An 18,212-nucleotide genomic window follows, 5' to 3' on the forward strand; every position below is an offset into this window, starting at 1 on the left:
AGGAAGCTTCAGATGGAACAGACATAGGAGGAGGGAAAATCAAGAGTTCAGTTTCAACTTGTTGGATTTAAGATGTCCATGAGTCTGGAGATGAGGATAGAGGTCTGGGTAGGAGATATAAATTTGGAATTCATCACCATAACTATGGCATTTAATGCCACAGGAATGAATGAAGTCATACTGTAGGAGTGTAGATAGAGAAAAGAACCAAAATCTAGGCTGGTACACTCTAACATTAAAAATTGGGTTCTTTGACACCGAGAAGAAATTAGACAGACTTGGAAAATTTAACAGAGTGGCCATGTTCACATACCACTCCTTTCTCAAACTTCTTGAAAAATAATCCAATTTCATAATTTCCACATTCCCTCTACCCAGCAATCTAGCTTCAGCTCCAACCACTCCCCTGAAATGTCTTCCTCCAAAATCATCAAAGACTTATAGTAAAAGACCCTCACTATCATCCACCACTCTTCCATGAGCACGCCCACTTTCTAGAAACTCTCATTTTCAGAATATAGGAAATAACATATGCCCACAAAGATTTACATCTGTGAGAGTTCAACCCTGTGGATTGCATCAATTGGCATTCCCTGCTGGTTGCCTTCCAGCTGGGTTCAGCCAATGGGAGATCGGTGGGGAGGAGGAAAGAAGGCTCCTTTGTATTGGTTCCCTACATCTATCGCTAGCTGCATCCTCCTTCTTCAAGGTTCCAGACCTCACTGAGCTCTGGTATACCTGTTTCTTTCCTGGTTCTATGACTAAAACCTCTTTTCCCTGTCCACTAAATACTGGTGCTCCATTGTTACAATTTTGTTTTCTTTTCTCACTCTCCCTAGCCTCATTTTATCCCATGGTTAACTACCAATCATCATAGTCATACTACAAATTGCAACTGTAGCTCTTTTCCATACTTTACCATTGAAATGGTAATCAACATGTTCAGCTATTCACTGTTGTTGTTGCTGTTATTATGTGCCATCGAGTCGGACCCGACTCATAGCGACCCCTCCTTGGGTTTCTGAGGCAGCATCACTATGGAAGTAGATTGCCCCATCTCCTTCCGAGGAGTGGCTGGTGGGTTTGAACCACCAACCTTCTGGTTAGCAGTCAAGTGCCTTAGCCACTATGCTACCAGAGCTCCCAAGCGAATCTTAAGACACCTGCATCGATGTACCACAGACACCCTTACCTAAATCATTACGTCCACCACTGAATTAAACTCCAGTCTCTGCAAAACCCTTCCTCTTCCCTAGGGCCTGCTTTCCTTTGCTCTGTCGTTCCTTCTGCCTCAAATTCCCTCCTACCTAGCCCCTTTCTCCTCCTCTTCTCTCCTGGCCCTCCTCCCTGTAAGCTTTCTCCTAAAAGGGGAAGATGGTCACCTTTTCTGCCACCAAAACCAAAACCAAACCCACTGCTGTAGAGTCGTATTCGACTCATAGCGACCCCTCCTTGGGTTTCCGAGGCAGTATCACTATGGAAGTAGATTACTCAACCTTCCTTCCTTCTGAGGAGTGGCTGGTGGATTTGAGCCGCCAGCCTTCTGACCACCAGTCATGTGTTTTTGCTGCCTCCAGCTTTGTGTCCTGTCACTTGGTAGAGAGTTTCCGCTATTTATGCTTCAGGCCTAATTCACTTACTCTGTTCCATAATTTATGAGACAGCTAACCTTAGCATGTCTGAGCTATTGAACAAATATCTGAGAGAATTTAGATTTGGTTCCTGATCAACACAGGACCTGCAGTATGTGATTTAGCCAGGGCCAACATGGGGAGAGGATCTGACTGCTACCCCTGTTTCTCACACTATTCATGGTCTTCCTCACTGGAATAGAAATACCTCCTCAATGCCAGCATGTTTACCTGAGCTCTTGACACCCTGTCCAGCCGCCACCAGTCTAGTGGTGAAAAGCACATATACTTTGAAATCCACTGGTCAAGATTTGAAACTAAATCTTCAATATGTCTGGATAATCACAGGCAAGTCACTTCACTTCTCCAAGTACATAAAATAGAGCTAATTATACCTGTCCAGCCTCCTCCATTCTGAAAATGCGTGAATTATACCAATTACCAGGACTTTTACATGTATGACTTCATTTAATCCTCACACCCAGTTTATCAGGTAGTTAGAATTAAGACACATCCAATGGAGTCTGGGGTGTAAGTTTGAGGAGTGGAAAGTAAAGGAAGCTAAGGGAATATTTTAAAGGGTTTCAAACTCCCACTGAAACTTTATCCTATAGGAATCTGTACTAGTATGAGAAAAGAGGAACCATTTCCCAACAGAGCAGCCAACTTCTCCACCAGATATCCAGTTGGAACAACCATAACTTCTGGCGACCATATTCTTAATCCTTCCAATCTCTTGCTCTTCAGTATAATTTACCATCTCTTGCTCCCAGGCCATAGAGATGAAGCTGGCTCCTTCTTAATGGTCTCCCTTTGGCAAACGAAACATACCAGAAACAGAAGTAACCAAGATAAGTAGTTAATGACAATCTCTTTCAGCCAAAGTCCAGAAACTCAGGAAAAAGAGAGAGAGGCAGAGAAAAAGAAACAATTAAGGAATTTTTATTTCATCTGTTGAATGTAATCAAATGACACCATTGTAATAGGTGACTCTAAGATCACTCCTTAGATGTAGAATATTTAGAGAAAGAAGTGCAATTTTGCTGATGGCAATGCTTCCTGTTTGTATGAATTTTACCACTAGCCCCCAGCCACACTAATAAGAGCACAGGGATTCTTTCAATGGCTCCCTCTCCATCACCACAACACCCAATCACTCATCAATTCCTGTCAATTCTATTACCTAAACCTTCTCTTCTGTTCCACCACCTCCTGCTACATGTTCTCACTGTCTCTAAGACCTCCACAAAGCCCAGTTTTGGGCCTCCAGTCCATCCTACATGTAGCTTGCAGAATTATCTTTCTAAAATCTCTGTTGAGAGAAGTTTTTGACTCAACTGCTAGCTGACAGTACTTTCAAATTTTATTATGCATAACAATCACATGGAGAGTTTTTTAAGATATAGTTTCATATGTCTCATCCCAGAGATTCTGAATCTTTGGGTCTTGGGCAAGACCTTGCTGTTGTTCTTAGTTGTCATTGAGTCAGCTCCAACTCATGGTGACCTCATGTATGACAAAATGAAGTGTTAACAGCCCTATACCATTTTCATGGTCATTGATATGTTTAAGTCCATTGTTGCGACTATTGTAGCAATCCATCTCATTGAAGGTTTCCCTCAATGACACTCTATCAAATGTGATTAGTCTTTACTAATGCCATGTCCAAACTAAGCAAATCAAAGTCTCACCATCCTGGTTTCTAAGGAGCATACTGATTGTATTTCTTTTAAAACTGACTTGTTTGTTCTTCAGTCAGTCCATAGTATATTTAATATTCTTTGCCAACACTACAGCTCAACTCTATTAATTCTTCTTCTGTCTTCTTTTTCCACTGTCTAACTTACGCATGTATATGAGGCAATTGAAAAATCATGGCTTCGGTCAGGCACACCTCAGTCATCAAAGGGAGAAAAACTGCATTTTTAACAGGTACCCTCCCTGTTCTCCCCTCATTGGGCATTCTAACACATACAGTCTAAGAATTACATTTTAAGAAAAACTGCAAAGGAAGGAAAGAATGGAAGGAAGGTAGGAAGGCAGGAAGGCCGGCAGGTAGGCAAGCAGGCACTCCCTACCCTGCTTTGTTTTCCTCCAAAGCACATATCATTACCTGACACAGTTTTTATTTTAACTTGCTTATTTTCTGTCTTTCCCTATTACAATATAAGCTCTATTATAAGTATGGAATTAATACATTTTGTTTGTTTTTGTATCTTTTATAACCTAGAACTCTAATTGGTACATAGTAGGTAATATCTATAAATATTTGTTGGGGATATAGATATAGCAAAACAGAACTTTTGCTTTTTGTGCTCAGTCCCTTCCCCTCATTTCTTTTGAGGAGCAACATTGCCCCTTCAAGTCATATGACTCTAAGGAACCTATCAATGGCAGTACTCTGCCTTGTGTTGGGAGAGTACATGACCAAGGCCAAACCAGCTACTGTAGCCCATCTCCATGTCCTACATGGATACTTCCTGGTGGTGGACATGTTACCCAGATCAATCAGTATTCTTCCAATAGCTTTGCCATATGACTTCTTGGAGACAGACTGTCTTTGCCCTTGGATCTTGCTTGAGTTATGAGGATGTAAAGCTGGAGATATCAATGACCACAGTCCTCTGCCCCCTACATCTGTAGCATGAGAAAAGGAGGCTAAGAAGAAACAAACTGAGTTAAGAGATGAGGAAAGAGAAGCTGGCTGTGTGGAAGCCTTCGGTCCAATCTCTGAAATCCTGGTGGCTGCAGTAAGTTTGTCCATCCATTTTTGAGTCACACCCCATATCTATTCCACCTACAGGAGCCATCACATTCCCCTTTTATGCTTCAGCAAGTTTACCTTGTATTTCCATCATTTGCAAATGACAAAATTCTGCCTACACACGGGGACTTATTACACACATAAAAACCCATTGCCATTGAGTCAATGCTAACTCATAGCAACCACCATTGGGGTATCCAAGGCTGTAAATCTTTACAAAAGTGGATTTCCTCACCTTTCTCCCACAGAGTGCCTGATAGGTTTGAACCACTAACCTTCTGGTCAGCAGCCAAATGTTTTACCCACTATGCCACAGAGCTCCAATTACATACATAATTAATTATAATTCAGAAGTGCTGTTGTTGTTGTTATATACTGTCAATTCTTCTCCAACTCATAGAGAACTTATGCACAACAGAATGTAAGACTGCCTGGTCTTGTACCAGCCTCACAATCGCTACTATACCTGAGCCCATACTGCAGCCTCCATGTCAATCCATCTCATTGATGCCGTTCTCCTCTTTCACTGACCTTCCACTTTACCAAGCATGACATCCTTCTCCAGAGAATGATCCCTTCTGACAACATGACCAAAGTGGGTGAGATGAAGTCTGGCCATTCTTGCTTCCAAGGAGTTGTATTTTTTCCAGGACAGATTTGTTCATTCTTCTGGCAGTCCACAGTACTTTCAGCATTCTTCACCAACACCACAACTCAAAAGCATAAACTCTTCTTTGGTCTTCCTTATTCATTGTCTAGCATATGAGACACATGCATATGAGACAATTGAAAATATCATGGCTTGGATTAGGTGCATCTTAGTCTTCAAGGAGACATCTTTGCTCTTCAGCACTTGAAAGAGGTCTTTTGCAACAGATTTGCCCAATACAATACATCTTTTAATACGAAGTCTTTGATAACTTCAATCTTTTCTCCATTCATCGTGATGCTGCTTATTGGTCCAGCTTTGAAGATTTTTGTTTTCTTTGTATTGAAGTGTCATCTATACTCCAGACTGTAGTCTTTAGTAAGTGCTAGGAAGGGAAAAAGTCCCTAGGTGACACAAACGGCTTGCTCTCTATGCTAACTTAAAGGTTGACAGTTTGAACTCATCTAGCAGTACCATAGAGGAAAGTCTGGTGATCTTCTTTCGTTTATATCACAGTCAAGAAAACCTGGTGGACCACAGTTTTACACAATGACACATGGGGTCACCATGAGTCATAATCAACAACAGGAAGGAAAATACAGGGTTCACTGAGAAAAAAACAATAGGTGTGTCTACCCTAGTCTTAAGGGTCAGATCACTTCTCTGAGAAAATTACATATAGCTGTGATCTAAAATATGAGAGGAGTTAGTCAGATGAAGTAGGAGAAAGAGGGTTCCAGGCAGTGAAAGCAGCAGCTATGAACCCTTAAGGTAGGAAGGAGGGAGCTGCGAGCATTCAGGATACTAAAAGGTCAGTGTAGCAGACACTGTTGGGCCCCCATCCCCACCATCCTCTGAGATCCCATCTGCTTCAGTGTAGGTTACTGCTAACAGCTTCCTTTATACTTATGACCTTCAGAGACTTGCCCCTGGGTGCTGGAAACACCTTCCCAGTAGGGAGCTTACATCTTCCTCAAGTGCCCAGATAAGTGACTGGTGGAGGAGAATAAAAGCAGGACAACTCTTCAGCTGCAATTTACATTCCTTGTGGAAGCAGGGTGAGAGTAGAAGTGCACCTGAACCTTCTCTCTTATTGGCTTTTTCCATTCCCTATCTTGTTTCCCCACTTCCTTACTTGGAACTTAAGGAAGAAACCACTGTTTCTGAATCTTTGTCTCAGTCTGCTTTTGGGAGAACCTGACCTACTAGTGTGGCTAAAGTAGAATGAGGTAAGGGAGGGTGGCATGAGGTGATATTTAGAAGGCCATGGGACTTTAAGGGGTTATACACAGGATTTTGGTCTATATCCCAAGTGCAATGGAATAGCCCTGAGAAAGTTTCAGTATCAGAAAAGTCATTGCCCACTCATTTACCCGGTGCTATAGTCACTATGAGTCAGGGCCGACTCGACGGCATATAATAACAACAACAACAACATAGCCACACCAAACTTCCCAACATTCCTCAAAGGGTCTTTTCTCAACCAATTTGTCAGCTTTGGCATAGGGTGTTCCTTCTTCCTGGAAAGCCCTTTCCTAACTTCTCTACACAGTTAATTCTAGTATACCTCCCACAAGATCCACTTTAGGGACTGCCTCATCTAGGGAGCCCATTCTGACCTCCAGCAGTCTCCAAACCCTACTAGGGCTGAGTTAGATGCTTCTTCTCTATACTAAACCAGCATCTTCTTAGTTTTGTTATTCATTGCAACAAATGCACATTTATTAGGGGAAAACGCTCAAACATTGTATTACAGATGGAGAAAGTGATCAAAAAAGTTAGTGACCATAACCCTGGAATCTGAAGTTCTTGAAAGCAAGGATTGTTCTATTCAATCCTTATTCCTTGAAGTCTTCTTCAATGCCTAGTAAACATAGCAATCACTTACTATGTTGTAGGTCATTGTCCTAAGCACTTCATATGTTTTTGTCATTGTTGTTGTTTTATGGCTATCCTCTGAAGAACATACACGTTATCCCCATTTTGCAAAAAAGACCACTGAGGCACAGAGACTTCATAATTTGACCAAGATCACACAGCAAGTAAGTTGCAGAAGAGAATTCCAATGCAAGTAGTATTGACTAAAATACCAACAATCATGAAGATGTCACAGGACAAATCAGCATTTTATTCTGTTATACACACGGTCACCATGAGTCAGAGATGACTTGATGGCAACTAACAACAACATTGACTCCAGAACCTAGATTCTTCAATAATATGTTGAGGCTAATATATAGTGTAGGTGCTCAGATTGGTGGATATGATTATGACTATGACTATGATTTTCATTGGGAGCTCTGGTGGCGTAATGCCTAAGTCACTTGACTGCTAACCAGAAGGCTGGCAGTTCAAACCCATCAGCCACTCCTCAGAAGGAAGGTTGGGCAATCTGCTTCTGCAGTGACTGTTGTTGTTGTTATGTGCTGTCGAGTCAGACCCGACTCATACTGACCCCTCCTTGGGTTTCCAAAGCAGTATCACTACGAAAGTAGTTTGCCCCATCTTCTTCCAAGGAGTGGCTGGTGGGTTTGAACCGCCAGCCTTCTGGTTAGCAGTCAAGTGCCTTAGCCACTATACTACTAGAGTTCTGTAGTGATACTGCCTGGGAAACCTAAGGAGGGGTAACTATGAGTCAGAGACGACTGGACGGCATATAACAACAACAACAACATGATTTTCATTATAATATGCCTGTGAGGGGTTCCAAACCAGCATTTCTAAACTCCTTTTGGTCTCCCCCTTCCCTCTTGGACACCATTCCAGTCACACAGACCCACTCTGCATCTCCTGCCTGCTTTTTCTCATTCTCCATAACAGCCTTTGAAAGCTTCTGTCAGTTCAGCATGACCTCATGCACGGAACAATTACTGTGATTAGAGTCTCACTTATCTCTATGTGGTAACATGTGAGATCCTTGTCTTTCTGACAAGATTTTAGGGAAGACTAGGCTCCTTGATGAAATTTTGGAACCCCCAAGAGGCCAATCAACCACATTCACAAATTCTCTCCACAGCAGGAATATGTGGAGAAGAGTATTTCCTGGGAAGATTTCCAAGATGTGTCTAGTTGAAATCTGTAGACCATTAGACCTGTACACAGACTTACACTGATGGCTTTACTTTGGCCCCTCCTCTCTGACTTGTCTTAGGTATCTCTCTAAGTTTGGCCTCTAGTGTAGTGCCCAGCACACAGTAGGCTTCTAGTGAATACTGAACAAAAAAGCAAGATTGAGAGTATCAGGAAAACCTCCTGGCAACGATGTAATTGGAAAGAACTTTGAGGATAGATTTTTGATTGAATCTTGACTTAATTTCTTTTTAAGCTACATGAGTTTAGGGAAATTATTTATCCTCTCTAAGCTTAGGGCATAGTGCCTAAGGTATTTGACTGCTAACCAGAAGGCTGGCATTTCAAACCCACCAGCCTCTCCTTGGAAGGAAGATTGGGCAATCTACTTCTGTAGTGATAAAAATCCACCCATTGCCCTTGAGTCAGATCTGACTCATAGCGACCCCTCCTTGGGTTTCCAAGGCAGTATTACTACAGAAGTAGATTGCCCAACCTTCCTTCTGAGGAGTGGCTGGTGGATTTGAATCACCAGCCTTCTGGTTAGCAGTCAAATGCCTTAGGCATTACACCACCAGAGCTCCCAAGCCTACAGCACCTGGTATTCCCAGGCAGTCTCCCATCCCAGTACTAACCAGGCCAGACCCTGCTTAGCTTCTGAGATCAGACGAGATCAGGCGTGTTCAGGGTGGTACTTCAGAAACCCAAGGAGGCTTCCCTTTGAGTCAGGTCCAATTGGACAGCAGTGTGTTTGTTTTTTGGTTTTCTAAGCTTGAGTTAGGAGCTGCAGTGGTATAATGCCTAAGGCATTTGACTGCTAACCAGAAGCCTGGTGCTTCAAACCCACCAGTCACTCCTCTGAAGGAAGATTGGGCAATCTACTTTCGTAGTAATACTGCCTTGGAAACTGAAGGAGGGGTCGCTATGAGTCAGGACCAACTCGACGGCACTGAGTTTGGTTTTGGTTTTTAAGCTTGAGTTATCTTATTTGTATAATGGGAGTAATAGTGTATACAGTGGTAGCAGTGCCTAAGGCACTTGACTGCTAACCAGAAGGCTGGCAGTTCAAAGCCACCAGCCACTCCTTGGAAGGAAGTTTGGGCAATCTACTTCCATAGTGATACTGCCTTGGAAAACCAAGGAGGGGGTCACTTGACGGCACGTAACAACAACAACAGTGTATACAGCATAAAATCAAAGATAATTAAATAATTATTAGTCAAAATTACTTATTATTTGAAATAATTATTAATTGGATAATTATATAAGATAAGGAGCTCTGATGCCATATTGCCTAAGGCGTCTGACTACTAACCAGAAGATTCTGTGGAAGGAAGACTGGGCAATCTACTTCTGTAAAGATTTATCACCTCAGAAACCCAAAGAGTATTGCTATGAGCCTGAATCGACTTGATGGCAGTGAGTTTGGTGTTTTGGGTGTTTTTTCTTTTTGTTGTTATTGTTATAAAAATTTATCAAGGACATGATAATAGCAAATATTTGTTGAATTATCACTTAGGGTCAGGTGCTGTTCTTTATGATCTGAACTCATTTAACCATCACAACAACCCTTTGGTATAGGAACTATCATTACCACAATTTGATAGATGAGAAAGCTGAGACAAGCTTGGATTAACCAACCAGGGGTAGACCCTGAACCAAAGATTCAAATGCAAACAGTTTATTGAGAGGTGCAAAGAACACAGGTAGAAGTAAAGGAAAAGGAAGGTAGCCTGTGTTAAACCAGTTGTGATTAAATTCTTGCTTATCTCTGTCCTAAACTACCACAGTGAGTAACTGGAGTTTAGTCCCACAGGGAAACTCTGGAAATTGGTGCAAAATAAATGCCTTGAATTACCCCAGCAGAGAGGAAAAGGAAGTGGGGTATTTATACTCCTGCATCCATCAGTGGGGCCCTGGTGCATAGTGCTTAAGTGCTTGGCTGCTAACCAAAATGTCAGTGGTTTGAACCCACCAGTCACTTCTTGGGAAAAACAGGTAGCAGTCTGGAAACCCTATGGGGCAGTTCTACTATGCCCTATAGATTCCATAAGAAATGGAATCCACTTGATGTCAATGGCTTTACCCATCAGTCATTGGCTAAAGGCTGCCCCAAGGAGACCTTAATTCCCAGACACTTTGGGTCTGCAGTGCACAAACAAGTGAGTTCTGGAAACCCAAGGGTATCCCTTCCACAAAGTTTCAAGTACTAATTATGAAAAGTTAGGCTGGAATGCATGGAAATGTGAAGGGATACAGAACAAGAACTGACAAACTCTATCAGAGGCTCCAGAGGTTAAGTAGCTTATCCAAGGTTACACAGCTTTTAGGTGGCAGAAGCGGGACGGAGCCCAGGCAGCCTGACTCCAGAACCCACATTATTAATGCCAAACTATACTGTCTCTCCTATAGTGGCAGTCACATAAAGGGTAGGTCTTATTGTTGTGGTTGTCACTGTCATACTGATTATTGCTATTTATAATAACCATTAAGACCCAAGGGCAAGTAGTCAAGCCATTCATTTTAACTTGTGTTGTGTTATATTGGAAAAAGCAAATAGGGAGTTGAAACTTCTTAGTTCAAGCTCAAAGAAGACCTGGTGGCACATTTTTAAGTGCTCAGCTGCTAACTGAAAGGTTGGAAGTTGGAACCCACTAGCCACTCCATGGGAGAAAGATGTGGTAGTCTATTTCTGTAAAGATTAGGTCTTGGAAACCCTATGGGGCAGTTCTACTCTGTCCTATAGGGTCGCTGTAAGTCAGAGTGGAGTTGACAGCAATAGGTAATTCAAGCTCAACCCTGCACTGCCTAGTTAGACAGATCATTTCTCCTGTCTCAGATTTTCTCATTTGGAAAATAAAAAGTGTCAGGTTAGATGATTGCTAAACAAGTTTCCCTGTTTGCCATTGTTGGATACCTTCATATAGTTTTTCCACCACAGTCAGGGTGCCCTCCTGGAAGGCCTGGGTCAGTAGGTGTCTCTGGCTTGGCCATCTCCACCCCTTCAGACAGCAGACTCCTGATTAACCAGGACTGACAGTAATTTATGTATTTACAAAATCCTCCTCATTGGGAACAAGAGGAAATTAAATTGCTCACTGGAGTCAGTAACAGATGGTTGGCTCCATCTTCTTTCTGGCTGGGACTCCCCCAGAGAGAGTAATTGAGGGCATCCTGTCACACAAAAGGGACTAAGGGGGTGAGGGAACTGAAGGATGGTTGGGAGTCCTCTTTTTGGCACATAAGTCATTCTGATGTCTCCCCATTTCTCAGTGAAGGAGAAAATCAAATAAAATCCGGAAGGAACTGAAGCGATTTGTAAATAGGGCATGCTGGGGTGCCTCCAGCTTTTTCATTCCACTTTATTTGTTTAGCTTTGTTGTGTATGTATGAGTGAGTGTGTCTGTATGTGTGTGTCTTACCCCAAAGCCAAGTTGGAAGTTTTCTGGGCATCTGGCCCAGGAAACTCAACTTGGCCTATTCCAAGGGAACCCCTGGATGTATCTGGAGGGCTGACTGGGCCCTGCTCATCCATGCTGGACCCCTTCCAAAGCCACCAAAACGCTAGTTTTAACCAAAGGGTGACACATTATTAATATCCTTATGGGTCCTTACTCAGAAGCAAGACTGGGCAATTTACTTCTGCATAGATTTACTACCTCAGAAATCCAATGGGGATCACTATGAGTTGGATTCAACTTGATGGCAGTGGGTTTTTTTTGTTTTGTTTTGTTTTTGTCTTTTATGTGTCCTTACTATTGCTTAACTGAGGAAGAGAAGAGAGAGAAGTTGAAACTTCTTGTTCAGGCAAATGATTTGCCCCCAGCATTTCCACTGGCAAACATCCATACCCAAAACTTGCTTGCACTTCCTGAAGCAGGATATCAGGGCTCTCCTATTATGCCATATTCCAAAGGGACCTTTTTAGAGAGAATGTCAAAGGACAGTTTTGGGCCCAAAAAACAGTACTGTCACCAGTAGGCCTTGATTCTAATCCTTGCTCTGCAACTGACAAACTGTGTCTCCTTAGGCAAGTCACTCAGGCTTTCCTCTAGGATTATAGAAAACAGCACATATAAGGAAGATGGCCAAGGGCTTGGCACACTAACCTAAAAAGAAAAAAAACAAACTCACTGCCGTTTAGTCAGATCCGACTCATAGCAACCCCTCCTTGGGTTTCCAAGGCAGTATCACTACAGAAGTAGATCGCCCAACCTTTCTTCCGAGGAGTAATTATAGAGGCTTAAAAAATGTTTGTTCTTAGAATCACAGAAGCTAAAATTAATTTTTAAAAAGAAAAGAAAAGAAAACTTTCAAGCCATTTTTCCAGATTTGTCAACCACTGGTGGCATAGTGCCTAAGTCATCTGACTGCTAACCAGAAGGCTGTAGGTTCAAACCCACCAGCCACTCCTGGGAAGGAATGTTGGGCAATCTACTTCCATAGTGATACTGCCTCAGAAACCCAAGGAGGGGTTGACTCAATGGTAGTGAGTTTGGGTTTTTTTTTTTTTTTTTGGACTACTAATATAAAAGGCAGAACGTAAAGGCATCCAGGCCCTCTCTCCCTGTTGTTTCTTCAGTGACAATGGTGGTAGGTCAACTTCCCCCATCACATGGCCCCCACAACACAAACTCATATATTCTTCTCCTTCACTCCATAAGTTGAATAGACAATTTAGGAAATTTTCTAATTCACACCTATTGAGGTGAACAATGCCAGACTCACACAGTACAGTCTTCTCTGTAATAAGATTTCCCAAATAGTTAATGTAACAAAAGTGTTAAAATATTGAATGTAAGAAAAATATGTCACCTATAATTCTGTTGTTAGGTCTCTGTAATCTTTACTGGAGCAGATTGCCATGTCTTTCTCCCACGGAATCTCTGAGTGGGTTTGAACAACCAACCTTTCAGATAGTATCTGAGCATTTAACCACTATAAAGCATCAGGGCTCCTTTTTATCTAAAATTTTACTGCCTTAATATCAAGCCCACAACTCATCTGTCGATTTGTCATATCATGGTGACTTGTGTGTTTCTGTGATACTGAAAAGTATGCTATCAGTACTTCAGATACCAGTAGGGTCACCCGTGGTGGAAAGTCTCAGCAGAGTTTCTAGACTAAGAAACACTAGGAAGAAGGATGTGGTGGTATACTTCTGGAAAAAAAAAAAAAAAAACTGGCCATTGAAAATTTTATGAATAGCAGTGGACCATTGTCTGGTATAGTGCCAGAAGATGAGTGCCTCAAGTTGGATGGCACTCAAAATACGTGATTGGGGAAGTGCTGCCTCCTCAAAGTAAAGTTGACCTTAATGACATGGATAGAGGAAAGCTTTTGAGACTTTCCTTTGCTGATTTGGCATGACTCAAAATGAGAAGAAACAGCTATAAGCATCCATTAATAATCAGAATGTGGAATATTCAAAGTAGGAATCTAGGAAAATTGAAAGTCATCAAAATTAAATAGAATGCATTAAGACTGATATCCCAGGAATTAGTGAGCTGAAATGCACTGGTATTGGGCATTTTGAATCAGGCAAACATATAGTCTACTATGCTGGGAATGGCAAATTGAAAAGGGATGACATTGCATTTATTGTCAAAAATAATATTTCAAAATCTATCCTGAAGTACCATGCTATCAGTGGTAGAATAATATTCATATGCCTACAAGAAAGACCAGTTAATGTGACTAGTATTCAAATTTATGCACCAACTATTAATGCCAAAGATAAAGAAATTCAACACTTTTACCAACTTCTGCAGTCTGAAGTTGATCAAACAGGCAATCAAGATGTTTGATAATTACTGGTGATTGAAATGTGAAAGTTGGAAACAGAAAAGGATTGGCAGTTAGGAAATATAGGCTTGGTGATAGAAGAGACATCAGAGACCACATGATAGAATTTTACCCATTTCATTATAATAATTTACTTTGTCTTCCTGAGCTGCCCTTTGAAATCTTCTGTTCAGATCTTTTACTTCATCATTTCTTCCATCTACTTTAGCTACTTTCAAGAGCAAGTTTCAAAGTCTCTTCTGACATCCATTTGCAAATACTTTCTTTCAACAAAATAGACAGTGACTATTATTTGGACCTTACCAAATGGACCCAATGGAATATCCAGGAATCAAATTGACTACATCTGTGGAAAGAGACAATGGTGAAGCTCAATATCACCAGTCAGAACAAGGCCAGGGGCTGAGTGTGGAACAGATCATCAATTGCTCATATGCAAGTTCAAGTGAAAGCTGAAGAAAATTAAAACAAGGCCATGAGAATACAACCTTGAGTATATCCCACCTGAATTTAGAGACCATCTCAAGAATATATTTGATGCACTGAACACTAATGATCAAAGATCAGATGAGCTGTGGGATGACATCAAGGACATCAAAACTGAAAAAACAAAAGGTCAATAAAAAGACAGAAAAGAAAAAATAGACAAAAGTGGATGTCAGAAGAGACTCTGAAACTTGTTGTTAAATGTAGAGAGCTAAAGTGAATGGAAGAAATGAGGAAGTAAAACAGCTGAACAGAAGATTTCAAAGGGCAGCTCGAGAAAACAAAGTATTACAACAAAAAGTGCAAAGACCTGCAGTTAGAAAACCCAAAGGGAAGAACACACTTGGCAATTTTCTAGCTTCAAGAACTGAAAAACAAATTCAAACCTCAATTGGAATATTGAAGGATTCCAAGGACAAAATATTGAACATCACAGGAAGCATCGAAAAAAGATGGACAAACAATCCAATTAAAAAAAGGGCAGAGGACATGAGTAGACACTTTACCAAAGAAGGCATTTAGGCAGCCAACAAATACATGAAAAAAATGTTTGTGATCATTAATTAATAGAGAGATGCAAATCAAAATAACTCTGGCAAAAATAGCAATGATTTTTTAAAAAAAGTGCTGGAGAGAGTGTTGACAGATTGGAACTCTCATACACTGCTGCTGGTATTGTAAAATGGTACAACCACTATGGAAAACAGTATGGTGCTTCCTTAAAAAGTTACAAATAGAGATGTCATATGATCCAGAAATCCCAGTACTAGGTATACATTGTAGAAAAATAAGAGCTGTGATATGAATAGATATATGCAAACCTACATTAATAGCAGCACTATTCACAATAACAAGAAGATGGAAACAACCTAAGTGCCCATCAATGGAAGAATGAATAAATAAACTATGATACATACACACAATGGGATACTATGCTAAAGAATAACAATGAACCATGAAACATCTCATAATATGGATGCACCTGGAGGAATTATGCTAAATGAAATAAGCCAATCACAAAAGGACAAATATTATATGAGACCACCATTATTTAAAAAAAAAAAAAAAAGTCAAGAACAGTTTTACACACAGAAAGAAAAATTCTTTGATGTTAAGCAGGGATGGAAGGTGGAGAGGGTAAATCAGTAACCAGAAAATAGATATGTATTAACTTGAGTGAAGGGAAAGGCAATACACAAAAAGAGAGGTCAGCACAACATGACCAAGGCAAAGAAGACACTGGGATTATATAAGAGTAAAAGGCAGCAAAGGTAAATACTATCACTTACATGTTGTTGTTGTTGTTATGTGCCATCGAGTCAGACCTGACTCATAGCGACCCCTCCTTGGGTTTCCAAGGCAGTATCACTACGGAAGTAGATTGCCCAACCTTCCTTCCAAGCAGTGGCTGGTGGGTTTGAACTGCCAGCCTTCTAGGTAGCAGTCAATTGCCTCAGGCATTATGCTATCAGACCTCCTATCACATACATAATCCTGCAATAACAGTAGGAAGAAACATTTACAAAAACAAAAATTTATGAGTGGATACATAGGTAGATATGCAAGCTGAACAGGTGTGGGATGGCATATGAGAGTACACACAAGAGTGTATATAGATTTGGCAGGGGATATTTCCACATATATATATATTTGTATGTGCTGCAAACAGACTCATGTATACAGCAGAGCATACAGGGGGCAAAGTTATGAAAACTTTATAGCCATAACCAAAAACCTTGAGAGACTGAGTCAGTTGGCATCACATACTTCACAAAGACAATATTCTATTTTGAATAAGGAAAATCAAAGAAGAATTGATGCATTTGAATTATTATGGTATTGGTGAAGAATACTGAACATACCATGGACTTCCAGAGGAATGAACAAATCTGTCTAGGAAAAAATATAGCTGTAATGCTCATTAGAAGTGAGGGTGGTGAGACTTTGTCCCACCAACTTTGGACCTGTTATCAGGAAGGACCAGTCCCTGGACAAGGACATCATGCATGGTATAGTAGTTGTTGTTAGGTGCTGTCGAGTCAGATCTAACTCATGGTGACCCTTTTTATGACAGAACAAAACATTGCCCAATCCTGTGCCAGCCTCACAATCCTTGCTACACCTGAGCTCATCATTGCAACCACTGTGTCTGTCCATCTCATTCAGGGCCACCCCCTTTTTCACTGACCCTCCACTTTACCAAGCATGATATCCTTCTCCAGGGAATGGTCCCTTCTGACAAAATGACGAAAGTAAGTGAGATGAAGTCTAGCCATTCTCGCTTCCAAGGAGCATTATGGCTGCACTTCCTCCAGGACAGATTTGTTCATTTTTTTGGCAGTCCATGGTGCTGTCAGTATTCTTCCCCAACACCACAACTCAAAAGCATCAACTCTTTTTCAGTCTTCCCTGTTCATTGTCCAGTTCTCATATACATATGAGGCAATTGGAAATACCATAGCTTGGGTTAGGAATACCTTAGTCTTCAAGGAAACATCTTTGCTCTTCAGCACTTGAAAGAGGTCTTTTGCAGCAGATTTTCCCAGTGCAATACATCTTCTGATGTCTTTACTGCTGCTCCCATTTGTGTTGACTTTGGAACCAAGTAATATAAAATCTTCAGCAACTTCAATCTTTTCTCCACTTATTGTGATGACACTTACTGGTCCAGTTTTGAGGATTTTCATATTCTTTATGTTGAGATAAAATCCATACCGCAGACTGAAGTCTTTAATTTTCATCAGTAAGTGCTCCAAGTCATCCTTGCTTTCAGCAAGCAAAGTTGTGTCATCTGCATATCACAGGTTGTTAATGAGTCTTCCTCCAATCCAGATGCCACACTCTTCTTCATATAGTCCAGCTTCTCGGATTATTTGCTCAGCATACAGAATGAATAAGTATGGTGAATGGATACAACCCTGATGCACTTCCTTTCTGATTTTAAACCATGCAGTATCCCCTTGTTCTATTCGAAAGACAGCCACCTGGTTTATATACAGGTTCCGGATGAGCACAATCAAGTGTTCTGGAATTATCATTCTTCTCAATATTATTTATGATTTGTTATGATCCACACAATCAAATGCTTTTGCATAGTCAATAAAACATAAATAAACATCTTTCTGGTATTCTTTGCTTTGAGCCAAGATCCATCTGACATCAGCAATGCTACCTCTCATTCCATGTCCTATTCTGAATCGAGCTTGCATTTCTGGAAGTTTTCTGTCAACATTCTGCTGCAATCATTTTTTAATTTTCTTCTGCAAGATTTTACTTGTATATGATATTAATGATATTGTTCAATAATTTACACATTCTGTGGGATCGTCTTTCTTTGGAATGAGTACACACATGGATCTTTTCCAGTCAGTTGGCTAGGTAGCTGTCATCCAAATCTCTTGGCATAGACAAGTGAGCACCTCCAGCGTGGCATCCATTTGTTGAAACATCTCAATGGGTATTCTGTCAATTCCTGGAGACTTGTTCTTTGCCAAATTGCTTCAGCACAGCTTCGAATTTTTCTTTCAGTACCATTGGTTATTGATCATCTGCCACCTCCTGCAATGGATGGACATCAACCGATTCTTTTTGGTACAGTGACTCTGTGCATTCCTTACTTCTTCTTCTCCTTCTTCTTCTTCCTCTTCTTCTTCTTCTTCTTCTTCTTCTTCTTCTTCTTCTTCTTCTTCTTCTTCTTCTTCTTCTTCTTCCTCTTCCTCTTCCTCTTCCTCTTCTTCTTCCTCTTCCTCTTCTTCTTCCTCTTCTTCTTCTTCTTCTTCTTCTTCTTTTTTAAATTGTGATTTGGGTG

The 18,212-nt window shown here is 40.9% G+C and overlaps 1 pseudogene; it reads right to left on the reverse strand.

Moving 5' to 3' along the window:
* Positions 1–8,699: 8,699 nt before the first annotated feature.
* On the reverse strand, positions 8,700–8,818 carry LOC122150611 (annotated as a pseudogene).
* Between the last annotated feature and the right edge of the window lie 9,394 nt (positions 8,819–18,212).

This window comes from Orycteropus afer, unplaced genomic scaffold (genome assembly GCF_000298275.1).
Source record: "Orycteropus afer afer isolate SDZICR_OR568_19922 unplaced genomic scaffold, OryAfe1.0 scaffold00183, whole genome shotgun sequence".
NCBI lineage: Eukaryota > Metazoa > Chordata > Mammalia > Tubulidentata > Orycteropodidae > Orycteropus > Orycteropus afer.